The 18,543-nt window shown below is 35.2% G+C and overlaps 1 protein-coding gene across 1 annotated transcript in view; it reads left to right on the top strand.

Moving 5' to 3' along the window:
- Positions 1–2,920: 2,920 nt before the first annotated feature.
- Positions 2,921–18,543, top strand: part of LOC145691552 (phospholipid-transporting ATPase ABCA3-like) — a 212,285-nt gene continuing 196,662 nt past the window's right edge. Inside the window, exon 1 of the mRNA XM_081766959.1 lies at positions 2,921–3,040. The gene's annotated coding sequence lies outside the window, so the exon portion shown is untranslated. The remainder of the gene's footprint in view (positions 3,041–18,543) is intronic.

Genomic DNA, 18,543 nt, shown 5'->3' with positions numbered 1-18,543 from the left:
ATGCAAATTCATTTATTTTGATTTACTCTTTGAGCAAATGAACCAATGCCACTGGTATATGATTTCCTAATCCTCATATGCACAACTTATAAAATTTTCGAAACCAGCCTCAACACTTTTATTTTTACTTGGAACATCATGTAAGCAAGGTCTCTCCAAGATCACCATCAAATCATTAACGCGTTTTGGAGTGAGCCGGCACTATACCAAAGATAAAATTATATTCATTGTTGAAAATGATCTCTCCATTGAAGTTGTACCGTTTGGAAGAAGCAGTTTTGATGCCAGAGCTGACAAATTAGTAAACATATTGTAGTTATTTTCTTCACAGGAAAGTTTCAATAAGAAATCCGTTGAAGAAAGCGTGCAGTTTTTTCTTGCAATCGTTTGAGATTTCTATATTCAAATTAGATTTCTTCGCACAAGACATGGAAAAATCGAAAAATTCCCTGTTCAGGCTCGGATAAAATCAGAAGTTTGCGGGGATGTACAGGAAGAACATGGCATTGCTACACGGCATTACTACCACATTTATAGTAACTCAAATCACATGCAGGCGTGGGAGACCCGGGTTCGATTCCCGGCGGGAGCTCATGTGGTTCGAATTCCACGTTAATCAGTAGGTCCACGTCTCATATAGCCTCGCTGCTGAACGGGACGTTAAACTCAATCAATCAATCAAATCACATGCAATTGCCCAATAAATATATTACACATTGGCTTCAAATAAATCCCATCCTTTCATTCCATCTTAGTTATCTATGCTGCTCGCTTGCTTTGTCCCGCACAGATTCCAACACACTGCACTGGACAAAGAAACTAAATCACTTGGGATGTAGTTTCTAATAAAAGCAGAAAGATGCTAATAGCGAAGCTAAATTATTTCGTGGCAAACGAATTCTCAGGGTATACATGACTGCTGTGTTATACTGACTTTGCATGGATGTGGATACTCATAACAATGCAGAAGAGAAACATAAAGGAGTTATTTTAAGTTGAATATATAAAAGTGTACTGATATATTTCCAAAACAACACTTGTATCTCCATTATTTTTTCTGCTTCACTTCTCTACGAATTATTACGAGAAAGGATGGAAAAGATTTCTACTCTTTCCACATAGATAAATAAAGAGCTCTAACCTAAAATTAGTATAGTGTCATTACTCGTGTAACATCTATATACTCTGATTTATACTACAGTAAAGTTCTTCGTTGTGATTTATGTTATGTCACCAGAAAAAATGCAATCAAATATTCAATGATGTTACTCGTATATTCATTATAGAATTGTATGCAATTTTGAAACTGTAAATCACTTTAGACATATACAATTGACAACTGATGAGAATAAATAAGCAAACATAGCTAACTTGTTAGTAAATTAATCGAAAACCAAAATCATTTTAATTCATCGCTTGATATTTAATACTATATTACCGCAGGCCAAATTAAATCAGATTAACAAAAAAGTATACAAACTTCCTTTAGTGTGAGAAAAACTATTGGAACGATAAATCATTTGATATTTCAATCTATTGTAATCTCTCCAATAACAAGAGAATGAATTGAATGCAACAAATTATTAAGACGATGCACCAAATGCCAGTTAAAGTGAATATTACTAACTTAGAAGAAAAAAGAGAACTAATAAAATGTCTATTTCAATTTATGCATGAAAAATGAAAATCCATAATTAAAAATCCCACAAAGAATGACATTTTTAAATACCCAGGAAAATATATACGCTAAGAAGTAAACTACTTTTAGAAAAATGGATAAAACTCAATTAACATTAAATGATTCAATTTAACATATATATGTGACAAGAATATAAATAAATAATAAGAATAATAATAGTACTAATAATACAGGGTTATTATAAATGATAGACCCATTTTAAAAATTCGTAGTAATTAAAGTACAAATATTAAATGAACAATCTTTATACCAATGGAAAAAGGAAGGTTGGACGTTTCGGTGGGCAATGATGGTTAGGTTCCCGAAGCGGCCGGTAGATTCGCGTGGCAATGGGCCGCCATTCGTTTCCCTCTCAGTTGTGAGTGAGATGGCTACCGTGGAGCACAAGGTTTTGTGCGATCTTGAGTTTGCAAGTAGTGAGTCACAAATTGTAGTGCAGCGGGCATTTCGTACAAAATTCGGTATTGGACCACCAACTAGAAAAAGCATTAAGCGTTGGTTTACGCAATTTCAACAGACTGGAAGTGTGTGTAAAGGGAAAAGCATAGGCCAACCGCGAGTTCAGCTACCGCAGAAAAAAAAAAAAACTTTGAAACTTCCACTTTCCATTGGTATAAAGATTGTTCATTTTGGATTTGCACTTTATTAAATAGACATCTTTAAAAATAGGTCCATCATTTATAAGAACCCTGTGTAATACTCGCACTCTAATGTGCAACAGCAATCATCGACTCAATTTAAAATATAGGGACCACGGTGGCTCAGTGGTAGAGCTTTCACCTCTAGTGTTTTGGGTCCCAGGTATCGATCCCAGCTCCCGCCAAGTGAACTTTGTGTTGGAAAAAACTGTGTTTGGGCTTTCTCGCGGTGCTCCCATTTTCTTCATTCCACCTTTTCATTCAGTTCTCATTATCACCGTCTCCTCTATCTTAACCAGCACAATTGTGGGAAGTAAAACTTAAAGATTTCATTTCACTTTAAAACATGTCAATTTCTAGATATAGCTAACCTGGATAGAAATGCATGTTTTGAAAGGAAATTCTTCGCAAGAGAACGAAACGGACGAACACATAAAAATTAACATTAGAAGTGCGACGTTTTATTTTCTGTTTATCACTTGATTAGGAAGAAGGCTACTAGAATTAATGTTTGAGCCTATGAGGACGGTGTCCAATGTTAGGCCGAAATGAAATGAAATAAGTTAGTTTATTCCAGCTAAGAAAGTTAACGAACGTAATCACTAACATATTTTACAAGATACTAATTTAAAATTTAGTTTTTGCATTCTAATGTTGAGTATGAAGAGCACAGATTCATAGAACAATAGAACAAGATATTAAGGTGAGGAAGAAATTCTGTATTACAATCACATTTTTAATATATCACGAATTTAGGTAACTGTTTACATTGGACAAGGCAGAGATATCCTGTCAGTACATAGTATTGCCAAACGAGCGTCAGCGAGTGAAGACGGGTTAGAGCCCCGCAGGGCGCGTTGTTTTCTGTCTGTCCTTGTTGGGAACTGTAACTATAATTGCGTGAACCGTCTCAGATTAATTGGTTATTGTCACTGCCTTGCGTAAAGTAAAGACTTGCCCACGAAAATACTATTCCTTCTTTAACAAAGTGTTTCTTAACGAAGGGGTTGGGCGCTACGTTATAGGTGACATTAGGAGAGCTGAGTGTAAATAGTAACGTATGACTATATGGCATAAAAACTACAGTGCATAAGAAACGATACAACTTAAAAGCTGGGTGCTCTCCTTGTACTTATTTTGAGAAATTTACGAAAGAAATGTGATATGAGTTTTGGAACAACATTGTCTAAGTACTAAAAATGTATAAGTATCTTACCTGCCACATGTAAAATAAGGTAGGATTCTTTAGTTAAAGAGGTCCAGCTTTATTTTCAAGGAAAAGACAAAATTTGACTTACTTTCGTTAATATAAGGTTAGTTGAGTTTAGTTTATGTTAGGTTAGGTTGGATTTTGTTAGTTTAGGTTATCTTAGGTTTAGTTTTGGTTACGTTAGGTTAGGGTTAACTGTTTGTTAGTTTTGGTTACGTTAGGTTAGGGTTAACTGTTTGCATATCTATATTCATATTCCCTTATGTGAGCTTCTGGTAAGTACATGTAGTCTCTACAGTATTTTCCATTATCGTTTCTGCAACGCGACACGATTCCTCCAGCATCCGATTCTTTTCTTAAATGACACAGAAATCAAGTAGAATTCCATTACTTTAACTCATTTCTGCTGTAAATCTTTTATCTTTTTACGTAATTCTGGAACTCTTTAACTGAACATATCACCATTACGATTTGCAAAGTATAATTCTCACCACGTCATACTCTATAAAGAACCCATGATAGGTGAAGGTGGTAAGAGTTCGGCTCTTGGGTCTAGCCTAGAAGGAGCTGAGCTATTGGTACGAAACTTGCAGGATTAATAGCCCATTGGGCAACAACCAAACCGCGAGAAAAAGAAATTTTCAATTTGCAAATACAAAGGGGGGACGGGGGGCAAAACCCTAAAAAATTGTCCAAAAGGCACAAAACTCATAAATATTAATCAGAGTAACGTACTAAAGATAAAAATAATTTTTTAAAAATTTTCTACTGCTATTTAAAGGGAGCAGAGGGGGCATATTCCTCCATAAAATCCTATGGTTCGGCTCTTGGGTCTAGCCTAGAAGGAGCTGAGCTATTGGAACGAAACTTGCAGGATTAATAGCCCATTGGGCAACACCCAAACCTCGAAAAAAAGATATTTTCAATTTGCAAATACAAAAGGGGAAACGGGGGGCAAAACCCTAAAAATTGTACAAAAGGCACAAAGCTCATAAATATTATTCAGAGTAACGTACTGAATACAAAAAAAATTTTAAAAAAAATTCTACTGCTATTTGAAGGGAACAGAGGGGGCATATTCCTCCATAAAATCCTATGGTTCGGCTCTAGGGTCTAGCCTAGAAGAATCTGAGCTATTGGAACGAAACTTGCAGGATTAATAGCCAATTGGGCAACAACCAAACCTCGAAAAAAAGAAATTTTCAATTTGCAAATACAAAGGGGCCAAACCTTAGAAAATTGTCCAAAAGGCACAAAGGTCATAAATATTAATCAGAGTAACGTACTGAAGACAAAAATAATTTCTAAAAAAATTTCTAGTGCTATTTGAAGGGAGCAGAGGGCGTATATTCCTCCATAAAATCCTATGGTTCGGATCTTGGGTCTAGCCTAGAAGGAGCTGAGCTATTGGAACGAAACTTGCAGGATTAATAGCCCATTAGGCAACAATCAAACCGCGAAAAAAAGAAATTTTCAATTTGCAAATACAAAGGGGCCAAACCTTAGAAAATTGTCCAAAAGGCACAAAGGTCATAAATATTAATCAGAGTAACGTACTGAAGACAAAAATAATTTCTAAAAAATTTTCTACTGCTATTTGAAGGGAGCAGAGGGGGCATATTCCTCCATAAAATCCTCTGGTTCGGCTGTTGGGTCTAGTCTAGAAGGAGCTGAGCTATTGGAACGAAACTTGCAGGATTAATCGCCCATTGGGCAACAACCAAACCGCGAAAAAAAGAAACTTTCAGTTTGTAAATACAAAGGGGGAACAGGGTGCAAAACCCTAAAAATTTGTCCAAAAGGCAAAAAACTCACAAATATTAATCAGAGTAACGTACTGAAGACAAACTAATGCTAAAAAAATTTCTACTGCTATTTGAAGGGAGCAGAGGGGGCAAATTACTCCATAAAATCCTATGGTTCGGTTTTTGGATCTAGCCTAGAAGAATCTGAGCTACTGGAACGAAACTTGCAGGATTAATAGCCCATTGGGCAACAACCAAACCGCGAAAAAAAGAAATTTTCAATTTGCAAATACAAAGGGGGAACGGGGGGCAAAACCCTAAAAAATTGTCCAAAAGGCACAAAACTCATAAATATTAATCAGAGTAACGTACTGAAGATAAAAATAATTTCTAGAAAAATTTCTACTGCTATTTAAAGGGAGCAGAGGGGGCATATTCCTCCATAAAATCCTATGTTTCATCTCTTGGGTCTAGCCTAGAAGGAACTGAGCTATTGGAACGAAACCTGCAGGATTAATAGCCCATTGGGCAACAACCAAACCGCGAAAAAAAGAAATTTTCAATTTGCAAATACAAAGGGGCCAAACCCTAGAAAATTGTCCAAAAGGCACAAAACTCACAAATATTAATCAGAGTGACGTACTAAAGACAAAAATAATTTTTAAAAAAAATTCTAGTGCTATTTGAAGGGAGCAGAGGGGGCATATTCCTCCATAAAATCCTATGGTTCTGCTCTTGGGTCTCGCCTAGAAGGAGCTGAGCTATTGGAACGAAACTTGCAGGATTAATAGCCCATTGGGCAACAACCAAACCGCGAAAAAAAGAAAGGCATTAATATCATTTCGATATTAATGCCTTTATCGAAATACAACTGTAGAATGTAGCGCCGTTTTGTGAAAATTCCACTCAAAGACGCAATTATTTTATCTGATCATAATAATTGTATTACATTTTGCAATAATTCAGTATTCATCCAGTAGGATCAACTATCAGAGATAACCCGCTACGACTCATATACCCTGAGTTTTGGAACACTAACGCTATCTCGTGAGGAAAAGATTCATATTGCGGAAGAATATTTTGGGTTTGGTTTTAGTATCTAAACAGACCGTTTCCCTTAAAAAGTCATGTGCTCCCTTTGAATAGTAACATGTTTGCTAACATCTACAACTAATAAATAATTACAGATTTTATTGTACTGACATTTACTTGGGTACGTCATCAAAGACTGACTGGCAAGAAAGCATGTTCTAAAGTAAGCATTTAACATAATGATATTTTTACATTTTATTCCTTCTTATTTTTCACCTCAACCATAGATTAGTGGGCAACATGGAAATTTTAAAACTTTTCTCTGTTTTATACTTTGATAATGTCTCTTCTTCGGAACTGCATCTAAGTTTTTTTTTTTCTCTGATCGCGCCTTTCAAATTTGGCACCTGAAAGTTTAACCGAAACAGGGCTGTCATCATTGCAATCTTCTTTGCTTTATTATTTTTTCATCATTCATTTGTTTTCTATTTGGACAAGGGTGGACAGAGACGAGGGATAGGAAAAATGGACGAAACCACAACACTAAGAAACAACAAAAGATAAATTTACACAAAATCAACAAAAAAAAATAATATATTCTTTTTATATAAACTCCTAACTACCTAATATTAGTTCTTCTAATTTTCCTATTCTATTCTATTCTCGACTCAAGTTTAGCTTACTCCAGTCTTCAATTATTTCATCCTCGTTCGTTTTATCATATTTAGCCTTTCTCGTATGTTTAATATCATCTTCATTGCTATAGGTTTCACCTGTATGATAGGCTTTCCACCTAGTTTTTATAATCATCTTCCTCATTGAGTCATGTTCTCCTGTATGATTAGCTTTCCACCTATTTTTGTATTATCATCATCTTCATTAGATTTAGATTTCACCTGTGATGGCCTTCCACCTGTATGATGGGCTTTCCACCTATATAATAACCTTTCCACCTATTTTTTGTATTATCATCTTCATTGGATTTAGGTTTCACCTGTATGATAGGCTTTCCACCTATTTTATTTTGTTCTTTTTATTTTTTGACATTTTTTAAAATTTAGGTTTCCTCCTGTATGATTTTTTTCTAAATAAATTTTTACTACATTCTTCTAATAGAGGATGATAATATTTGCACCACTGAACTCAGCATCATTATTGCACACTTACATTTAAATATTGCACGCTTAAATAGGCACTACACACTCCTGTGTGTGAAAACACAACTTTTCCGTAATAAAAAGAACATATCACTATCACCACACTGCACACTACAACACCCATTCACTTTTCTGCGATCGCGCAAACTTTGATTTCATTATTGATCCTAAGCGGAGTTAGTCATTTCAGTTTTCCACAATTGACTTCTATAGTTCTGATCCTCAGTGCAACGGTTTGAGGTCCAGGACCCACTCGGAGCACTTAGTGCAGGCCTTGGTCAGTTGTGTCCTGCCGCCGTGAGCGCTGGGACCGGTGTTGACACCTACACGAACAAGGTTCGAGATGGACACTGTATGACATTTACCGAGTAATTGGCTTTTGTTGTGCATAGGATCTTTAGTGTATGTTATGTATATATGCTGTTTTTGCTTTGTTTTGAAGTTCACGCTATTTCCCACCACCTATTTCCGTGCACACCCGCTCAACACATCCGGAGTTCCAATCCGGCTGGATGCCGGGGATGCGTCGAGCGCACATTCACACTATTCTTCTTGGGCACGCGGAAATCCAGCGTTCCTGGAGCAAAAACTCCAGTCCTGGAAGATACTCATTTGCACTCCGACACATTCATTTTCATTCCTTATTGTTGTTTTCTTTTACATTTTGTTTATTCCTGTATCACATTTCCAAAACGTCTTTGTCTTATTCTTGTTGCCTTTTATATAATTGTTTTCTTAGATCGGAATATTTCTTTGCTATTCTTCTTAATATTTTGTAGTCCTCTTCCTTAGCTAAGACTTCCCCATTTTATTTTGTTCTGATGACATCTCTTCCCTGTAATTGATCTTCCAAGAGAGGACATCCTAGAATATGGTGTTCCGGCGTGCCTAGTTCTTGACATTGGCATCTGGGATGTTCTTTCAAACCCATTCCGTACAAGTATTGCTCATATGGCCCGTGTCATGAGAGATAATGTATTAGTCCTAGATTGGGGTCAAAGTGCTGCCATTTGAGACGAATATCAATTTTTGGTATTATATTATACAATCTTCGTGAGACATTGGTTTCTTGCCAATTTTTGTTCCAAATTTTTATTAGTTCGTTTTCTATATCTTCGACCGCTTTACTTTGAATACTTAGTAATTCTTGTACTTTCCCCATGTTTGATTTTTTAACCAATAAATTGCAGCTCTTTTCCTATAATTAAACGTATTGGTTTGACTCCTAACAAGACATTTAACGTAATAAGCGGTGTTGTACTGAATGCTCCACTTAATCTTATTAATAAATTCTTTTGAGGTCTATCGACATTTTGTTTTAAGGTATTATTTTCCAACAATCTGTGGGCCCACACACTTGAAGCATATGCCATTGTTGCACTTAATAAAGTTTCTTGATATAATTTAATTATTTTCCTTGGTAGTTTGTACGTGGTATTTGCTATCCATATTAACTTGTTTGCAACTTTATGACCCCTATCTACTATATATCTTGTATATGGCCCAAAATTTAGTTTTTCGTCAATTTGTATACATAAGTATTTGAATTCTGCTTCCCTTTTTATCGTATTAGTTCCTAATTTGATTGTTGGATTCCTACGCAGTTGTGTACCGAACAACATATACTTTGTTTTCTTCGCAGATAGCCTTAGCTTACTTTTGTTACTCCAATTTTGTAAGATATTAATGACTAATTTTGCTTTAATTTCTAATTGTTTTCGTGAATTAGCTGAGATGATAATTGCAATGTCGTCAGCAAAAGTGACTACTCGGTCTATTTCTTCTTTACTATTTAGAATTTCCAAACAGGGCTGCAATTCTATGTCCCACAACAACGGTCCCAAGATCGATCCTTGGGGGCATCCTTTCTTTGTCTTAACTACAGTATTCCCTTTTTCACCTTTAATTAATATTTTTCTATCTGTAAAGTAATTCTTAATAATGTTTAATAAGTACTCCGGTACATTTATTTTGATGAGATTTTGAATTAATGAAGGAATCCAAAGATTGTCAAACGCGCCTTCGATATCCACAAATAATGCCAACGCGTATTTATTTACTAAAAAGCTTCTTCTAATTTGTTCTACAAAGGTGTTGAGAGCATCTTCTGTCGATTTGCCGGGCCTAAAGCCAAATTGAAGTTTATCATTTTCAATGTTCCTATAGTGCGTCCAATAAGAGAACGTCTCTGACAGCTCGCAGTGACATTGCCACTACTCGCGTGTCAAGGTTTTTCTCGGTGAAACTGCAGTGGCAATTTAATTAATGGTATAAGACAGAGTGATCGTGGTTGGTAACACTGGTATCAAGGTAGGGGCTGCAATGTCTCACCGCATGTGGTAAGAAACGTCAGAGACCATCTCTTGTTAGCCGTGCTATAACATTATTAATTCTATTAGCTATGACTTTTTCAAAAATTTTCGCAATGTTTCTGAGTAGACAGATAGGACGGTACGAACTTACATCGGTTGGGTCTTTATCTTGTCCTTTTAACAATATTATTAATTTAGCTTCTTTCCAAATGGTTGGGAATTCCTGTTTTCTGAGCAGAAAATAAAACAGTCTTGTAAAATAGGGAATCCAAATACTTTTCTTATTTTTATAAATTTTATTTTTTATGCCATCCAAGCCTGGGGCTTTTCCTGTTTTTAGTATTCTTATAACTTTTTCTACTTCGGTATTTGTTATCCCCTGAATATTGTGTTAGACTTCTACGGGTTGAATGCTCTCAAATTCTCTTCTTATTTTGCGTTGATTTTCATTTTCATTATCTTGTAAGTCCCTTGGAAAAAATTGCTAGATAGTTTCTGTATGGTTTCTTCCCAAGTTTGGGTGTAAGAACCGTCATTATTTTGTATAGTTTACAATGTCGTTGGGTTTATTTTTTGCATTATTAGGTTATATGGAAGGCCCCATGGATCCAGTTCTGTGTTTTTTCTTAGAAATCTCTCCCAGCTTCTTTTCTTAGATTCAAGCAATTCTTCAGTATATTCTTGTTTCGCAGTTCTATATATGATTAATCTTCTCTATTTGATTATTGGTGATAAAGCTGATTGATAACTTTTTCTTTTAGCTTTTAGAATTTTCTTTAGGCTCTCTAATTTAGAAGTCTAGAATTCGCTGTGTTCAGGTTTTGGATTACATTTTTGTGTCGATTCCTGTAAAGCTAGCTTAGTTTCCTTTTCAATTTGTAACGCAAGTCCATTCACATTTTCTGAATCTTCTATCTGAGGTAAGATGAGCTTTTTCTCGAGTAATTCCCAGTCTGTTTTCTGAATGTTTGTTGTCTCATTATGGGCTTCTATTTCGCCTATTTTCAAATCAAAAGATATTACTTCATGGTCACTTATAGTTATTCTGTCGTGGACTGTCCAATTACTTATCTTATTTTCTAAGTCCAGAGTACATAACGTAACATCTATGAATGATTCCAATCTGGGGCCCACAAATGTTGGTTTATTTCCCCTGTTTAGTAGTAATAATCCATTTTGCTGTATAAAATCTTCAACGGCCTCACCTCTTATATCTGTGATAGGTGAACCCCAGGCTGTGGATTTAGCGTTTACATCTGCCGATAAAATAAACTTTTTGTTAGGATGTTTCCAGATTAAGTCTTGTAGTTTTTGTAAAAATACTTAAGTTTCTATGCTATATTGAAAATAAGAATTTATGAGCCAAAAGCTAACATGTCCATATGAAATTTCTATACAAACGTTCCAATCGTCACAGTGTTGTGATATTTTTAGGATTTCGAGTTCTCTATTCATGATAGCAATGACAGCCTTTGGCTCCTCTCCTCCATAAATAATTCTTGCAGTCGCTGGGAAAGCTGCCAATTTGTTCTTTATTTAGTAGGTCTAAGGTTCTTGAATTACTAGTATACCTATATTATTTATTTCTGCATATCTTCTTAGTTCCATCGTTGCAATTTTTGATCTATGGGCGTTATTCTATGCATCTAAGTATTCTATCGTTGGTCTTCCTCTTCCTGGTTTTCCTTCTACCTTTCCCTCTATCAACACAATGATCCAATCGGAGTGCCGAATAAGATGGCCAAGCATGCTGTTTCTTCTTTTTTTATTATCTTAATAATCTGTCGTCCTTCATTAGCTTCCTTTAGTACGTCTTTGTTCCTTTTCTTTTCGGTCCATCATATACGCAGCATTCTTCGCATTTCAAATGCTTTCAGCTTGGACATTTCAGATTTTCTCAATGTCCACGTCTCTGAATTGTAAAGTGCCACGCTCCGTACCTGTGTCTTAATAAATCCTTTACGAACGTCCAGCGACACATTTTTTTGTTAGTAGTCCTCGTTTCCTATTGAATGTTTGTTTACCCTGCGCTATTCTAGAAATTACGTCTTTTTAACTTCTTCCGTCCGAGGATATTAGATTTCCTAAATAGGGAAACGTCTTAGAGTATTCGATTTTCTCACTAGCTAGCCATACGTTTGCCTCTTCCTTCCGGTTTTCTTCTTATTTATCTTCATTTTGCATGTTTCCCGCTTGGTCGTTTAAGTTTGAAAGTGCTTCCTGCAAGTCATTTTCGTTCTCTGCTATCAGTGCTGTGTCATCAGCAAACCTTATTGTGCTGAAAACCTGATCATTTACTTTTAGCCTTTCTCGTTTTTTATCAAATAATTCTTTTATAGCCTCTTCTATTATAGACGTTGAACAGGAGAGGTGAAAGTCCACATCCTTGCCCTACTCCTTTACTTATTCTTGCTTGTTTTTGATCTCTTCCTATAACAGCTGGTTCCCTTGTCTGGTTCCTATAAAGATGGTATATTGTTCTTCTGTCTCTGTAATCCACTTTCAGATTCTTTAACTCTCTGAACATGATAATCCAATCTACATTGTCAATAGCTTTCTCTGTATCTACAAATGCTATCACAATTGGATTGTTTATTCTGATGTGCTATTCCATGATCAACCGTAGACTCAGTATTGCTTCTCTTTTTCCCCTTTTCCTCCTGAATCCAAACTGGTCATGCGATAGCCGTTCTTCGATTTTCACTTCTATTCATTGTGCGATAATTTTACACAGTATTTTTGAGGCATGGGAAAGCAAACTTAACGTTCTGTGTTCTTCGCATTTCCTTGCGCCTTTTCGCTTCGGGATAAGTACCAATATGCTTTTCTTGAGCTCTCTTGGTATTTTCCCGAGATGTACGTTTCATTAATAAGATTAAATAGTTTCTTCTTTGTTGCTATTCCGAGATTCTTAATCACTTCCGTTGGTATTTGATCTATTCCTGGGGCTTTACCATGTTCCATTTTCGCCAAAGCATTGTCAAATTCGCACTTTAAAATTGATGGTCTTAATTCATTTTCATTGACGTCTTCTTCCTTCTCTGTCTCTTCTTCGTTCACTCTCTCTTTTGTAGATTTCTTCAATGTATTCCTTCCATCTTCTTGTTATCTGCTTCTCTTCTATTAGCATTGTCCCGTCCTTGTCTGTGTGTTTCTTTTCTCAACGAACTGTTTTCTAACCTTTGTATATGCCGTTTCTGTATTGCCTTTGACTATATTTTCTTCAATTTCTTGGCACAAGTTGATCCAGTTTTCTCTGGCCTTCTTTACTTCTCTGTTGATGTGATCTCTGCACCTTCTGTATTCCTCTTCTTTGTTATCTTGAACTGTTCTTTGCTCCATCATTTCCAATATCTCAGCTGTTATCCAGGGTTTATATTGGGTTCTTGTTTCTCTCCCTATGTGCTCGTCGGCAGCTTTTATAATCCCTGCTTTCATGGCTTCCCATTTCGAGTAGATGTTATCACCTGCTAAAGCTACCTTTTGCATATTCCCTTTTCGTGTTTTTATCACTTCTTAGCTTGATTGTGTTTAATCTTTTGTTTGGTGCTACCACTCTTTTCCTCTTTAGTCGGAGTTAGCTCTTCATCAAAACTAAATTACGATCTGAACGTTTTATTTAAAGAACTATAATTTAAATACGTTGAACATCTGTAATTATTAATTTTGTACATTTAAAGAAAAAAGTTTCTTAGGAATTTTATACAAGGTGATTCAGGAGAAAATGTTTATAACCATACAAGTTGATAGAGAATTTGATTCTGAGGAAATGCTCCTATAGATATTTGATTTTTACTTAGTTTAAATTCGAAAACTTTAAACTATTTATAGAACATTGTGTAAGGATGTAGTTCATATCATGTGTCAAGAATAATGTAGTGCAAAATAAAATGGTGTAGATTACATTGGAGTAGTTTCTATGACAGGAATAGATGTAAACTTACCCTATAATACATTCAATTTTCCCTATTTATTATTTTTTGATATTGGAAGGCTGGCAATACTGTGGCCGACGCGGACAATGACCCTTTTGATCAGTCTCCTTTAGCTCAAAAGACAAAATCGTGGGTACTTGAATTATTGTAGAAGTAAATAAATACTCGTTTTGGGGACGAGAATACTATGAAAGTTTTTTTTCTGACTCGGAAACATTAAGTAATCCACACTAGTAAAGGTCTGCTTATCTTCTGAATGCCAAAGGAGAGAAATATCTCATGAATACACAAAACTGGAAATACGGTATGAAATACTTTCTACTACACCTACGAAAGAACAAGCAAGTAAATTCCAAATAATCTTAAGGGACTGTAAATTAAAGGACAGCTTAATAATCTCAATAATCACACACAAACAAAGAGTTATTTATACATCATAAGTTAGCAAAATTAATATACCCAAATTAGAATTTGAAGGAAGAAAAAGGAATCTCTCCAGAAATATACAAAAAAAAATCTTGTGAACTAACTAAATATAATATTAGAATAAATATGAAGAACTACAGACCAAGATAGCTATACAAAATATTTATGTATATAATTAATACTATAATGCAATAAAAAACTTTTAGAACAAATTAAAATAAACAAACCATAAGATATGAATTAGCCTGTGTAAATCAGTAACACACAAAATAGCAATAGCGAAAATAAATAAATATTGAACAATTAAAAGATAATAGTAAAATATGTATGATGATGATAATGAAAACAACAACAATATTTAATTATAATAAGCGGAAGAGAAAAGCTATTAACATAGGCTATACTATACATTACATACATTCGTGACAATCACATTGAAGTATATTCGAAGACATAGGATTCTTCCCTACACCAGGATAGGCTCTACCAATGTCACGCAGTAATCTGGAAAACTTCCCTTCAAGAGTATCTATTCTATTCAGAATGTTTTGCCTGTACATCCATTCCCCTATGTACGATTCCACAACGGCAATTAGGTTGCAAGTACGAAGGATGGTCTTCAGCTCTCTCCAAACTCGTTCTATATTTTGAGTATGGGCCCGAAATGGTTGGACCCCTTGCCTTGGGAAAGGACCATTCCAACTATTGTCCAAGCAAGCATCATTGAATCGTCCAGCTGGAAAACATATTGGATCTTCATCTCTAGGTGGATCAACAAAATTTGTAGTGTGGTTCACTGTGAGATGCCCTCCAAATGCAGCGCCACAATTATTATATGCTGGCCATTGATCCGATACAATTAAAGTGTCGTTATCTATATAATTCTGCATTATTGGCATTAGGGTTTCAGCTGACCTATCAGGAACGAGGACTCCAAAGACGAACTTTGAAGTTCTACTTATTCCACCAAATAGCCAAAAATGCTGCCACATTTGTCTCCTTCCCACGTTATTCTTCCTCTTGAAAAGGTGTGTCTCATCAACTTCAACAACATCATCTCCACCTCCGATTGGTAAAAAATCGTGCCAAACAATCTTTTGTGTGACATCCCTAAAATATGATGAGCAGGCTGCAGCTGTTTCCCTTACAATGCCACACTCTTCCTGAATATTACACAAGGGTCTTTTTACCATCCATAAATAGGCAAATTTTACTAGAACATTACACCCTAATTCTTTATTGATGCGTACGTTCTGTAGAAAAGTGTTCTTGGTTGGTTCCACTTTTAAGGCGCAGTTCGTACAAGAAAATCTCCATCCAATACCTCGAAACCTTTGCCTTACAATTCCAAGATCGTTGCCACAACGTGGACACAGCACAGGGTCGACATTCAGTCTTTCCTCAGAAGGAACGATGCCATACAATTGAAATAAACGAAGCCCTTGGGAGTTAGCTACAGCAGCCTAATTCTCATTAAATCTTGTCCCAAGATATGCACCTAAATTAAACGAATTCAGCCTTCCAGGCTGCATTATATCCATACGATCCATTTGCTTACGAATGTATCGAGCCCAATTGTCTGACTTCTTACTCTTTCAAGAGTTAATACTAAACTAACAACAATACAGTTACAGCTTGCCAGAAAGAAAAAATAACAAAGGTTAAAATCTCGGCAATAATAAACGTTAGAGACACAAACGCAGTAAGTGATACCGCGCCTTCAATTATTAAAACAATAACTAACAAGAAACTTGCAATTGTTGAAACAATGTATTATTTAAACTGTTTATGAACTAAGTTTCCCTAAATCTTAGTCTTTCATGAACAACAATAATACTTTCTAAACAATATATCTTCTGTCGTTTCCTTATCTGCCGTAAGTACATAACCATAGACACAAATGTTCGATTAATGCAGGGTTGTCCAACTGCTTATATTTTAGTCAGGCTCAATTATATATTTAAAATGTGATTATTCTTAATCAGTTTTGAGTGCTGGTAATGTTATTTTTTGTTATTGTTAATGCCAGTTTCGACTAGGAGATATGTTTAAAATATTGAGTTTAGTAATACATTATTAATGGTGATCTTAGGTGTTCTATTGCGTTTCGTTCAAGTCTTTCTCTAACAATGTCACTCTTCACATAAACATGTTCCCTCCTTCATGTTCACATTCTAAATGCAAGATTTCCATATTACGTTCCCACATTATTTGTCCATTTCACAAGAAGGTTTTAGTCTTCCTTCTTTATATAAAATGAATAATATATTTTCACTTTTAATTCTCCTGCTCTTTTTAAAAAAAATGTGGTCCTGTGAGAAACATAATATCTTTTATCTTTAGGTAATTCAAAAAATGTATGTATTACGAGCTCACCCCTACCTCCCGTATACGCAATGACGACGCTAATTTCAAATTCTTAACAGAAGGGGCCACGGAAGGACAATGATATTTTGGGGGTTATGTACTTTTTGCACACCGAAAATGATACTATATTAGACTGCTTACTGCTTGACTTACATTAGAATACAACATCTCTTGAGATAGCGTTTGACCCTTGTCCCCTTTTGCATCGTCCTACGTATGCATAATAAAATTATAATTCGTACTTCGAACAACCGTGTGTGCATTTTCTTCACGTGATGGCAGGAGACCCAGGTTCGATTCCCGGTGGGTGCTAATTTGAGTAGGATCTCATATTAAGCTGTAGATCCAACAAATAAGTTTCATATAGCTTCGCTGCTGAAAAAGCTCTTAAATCAAACGAACATGTGATCTGGGTTGATTTCAGAAAAATCTATAGTATACTCAGGTGTGACATCATACACTCAACAAGTAGAGCATGGAATGCACGCACCTTACCATTCCAAAAGAAATTAAAATAATTTCAGTTACCACTGGGTCACTACAAACAAACCTACGACAAACCACAAATGTAATCTACGTACTATTTTAAAAAAACAAATCAACTGGAATTCAAAAAAGTGCTAAAAATTAATATTAACGTGTTAAATTCTTATGGCACAATAACTTCTCATTTCATATTTTTCAGCAGAGGTCCAACTTTACATTTGTCTAGGGGCCCAAATATTAATGCTTGCCCTACCAGGGAAAGTTCCAAGTTACGGTGTAGGAAGTACGTATAAATTAACCCTCCGTTACACACATAGATTGCTGCAGTTCAAAATTTTAAGAAAACTGAAATCATTCCCATTTCAATGAAATACATAATTCCTGTCATCACCCTCGAGAAGTCATTGAGTAACTATTTTACTGTTAAGTTTTTTTTAGTTCATGTATCGTGTCGTCTATGTACTTAGAAACAAGATTTCATATCCATTCTTATTTATCTTTTGCTATCTTGCGAAATGAACACTCAATTGTTCACTTCCGTACTTCTCATATGGATTTCTAAAATAAATAAATTCTACTTTTAGTCGTAGTGTATGATAATAAACACAAATAAAAATTAAAAAAAAAAAAAACACTCTCCCCACTAGACTAGTAGTTATCACGTGCGGCTTTGGTACATAGGATCTCGGGTGTAATTTCCGGCAATAGAATTTTGAAATTTGAACGCATTACGTTGGTCCGGGTTCCACCCTAAACTGTAGATCCACATCTCATATAGCCTAAGTGTTGAAGGGGACGCTAAACTCCAAATCAACTATTTATAGAAAGTGAAAACGAAACTATAACAAGTTCAAAACTTTCAAAGTTTTCGAGTTTCCTCTTCACACATATACACACTTATAAAAATCATGCGTATATGCACACATAAGTTTCTTACAAACATTTTTTCCTTTAAAATTTGTTCGTTACATTATTTTTCTGACTCCTTCTTCATTATAAAAAAAGAGGTTTTATTTCTTGAATTTTATTCGCAGTTTTCTACATATATGCATCATATAAATTCAGTTTAAATATGGATAAATGACGATTATTCTAAGACAGACGGAAAAGAAAAAAAGCGACTTAAGAAAAAAGTTTGCAAATGTTGTTGTATTAGAGATTATTTTACCTTTGCTCCAATATCTCACAATAAATTCCACACACATTCGGGTCATTCCAGTTTGCTACTAATTCCATTATCATTCACCTTGCGTTCAGCGACTTACGTTGATCCACAGTGTGAAAAAATTTTAATTATCTCCCAGAAATTATTGAGAGATTTTGATGTGACTCGGCCTGTGTAGACATTAAATCTTGCATGTATCATTAAGTGAAAATTATTCACGTATGATATTTACTTTCTCTATACCTAATGCTAGTTGTCAGTAAAGTGCAACAAAGGAAGACAGAAATTTGTAGTTTGATTAACTTTGTGAATTTTAAGGATTGTAGCGCCCGAAAAATTCATGATGAATTAATCTTATCTACGGTATTGAT

Source organism: Thermobia domestica, chromosome 8 (genome assembly GCF_964235325.1).
Source record: "Thermobia domestica chromosome 8, izTheDome1.hap1.1, whole genome shotgun sequence".
In the NCBI taxonomy this organism is placed as follows: Eukaryota; Metazoa; Arthropoda; class Insecta; order Zygentoma; family Lepismatidae; genus Thermobia; species Thermobia domestica.
This window is presented reverse-complemented; position numbering and strand designations above follow the sequence as displayed.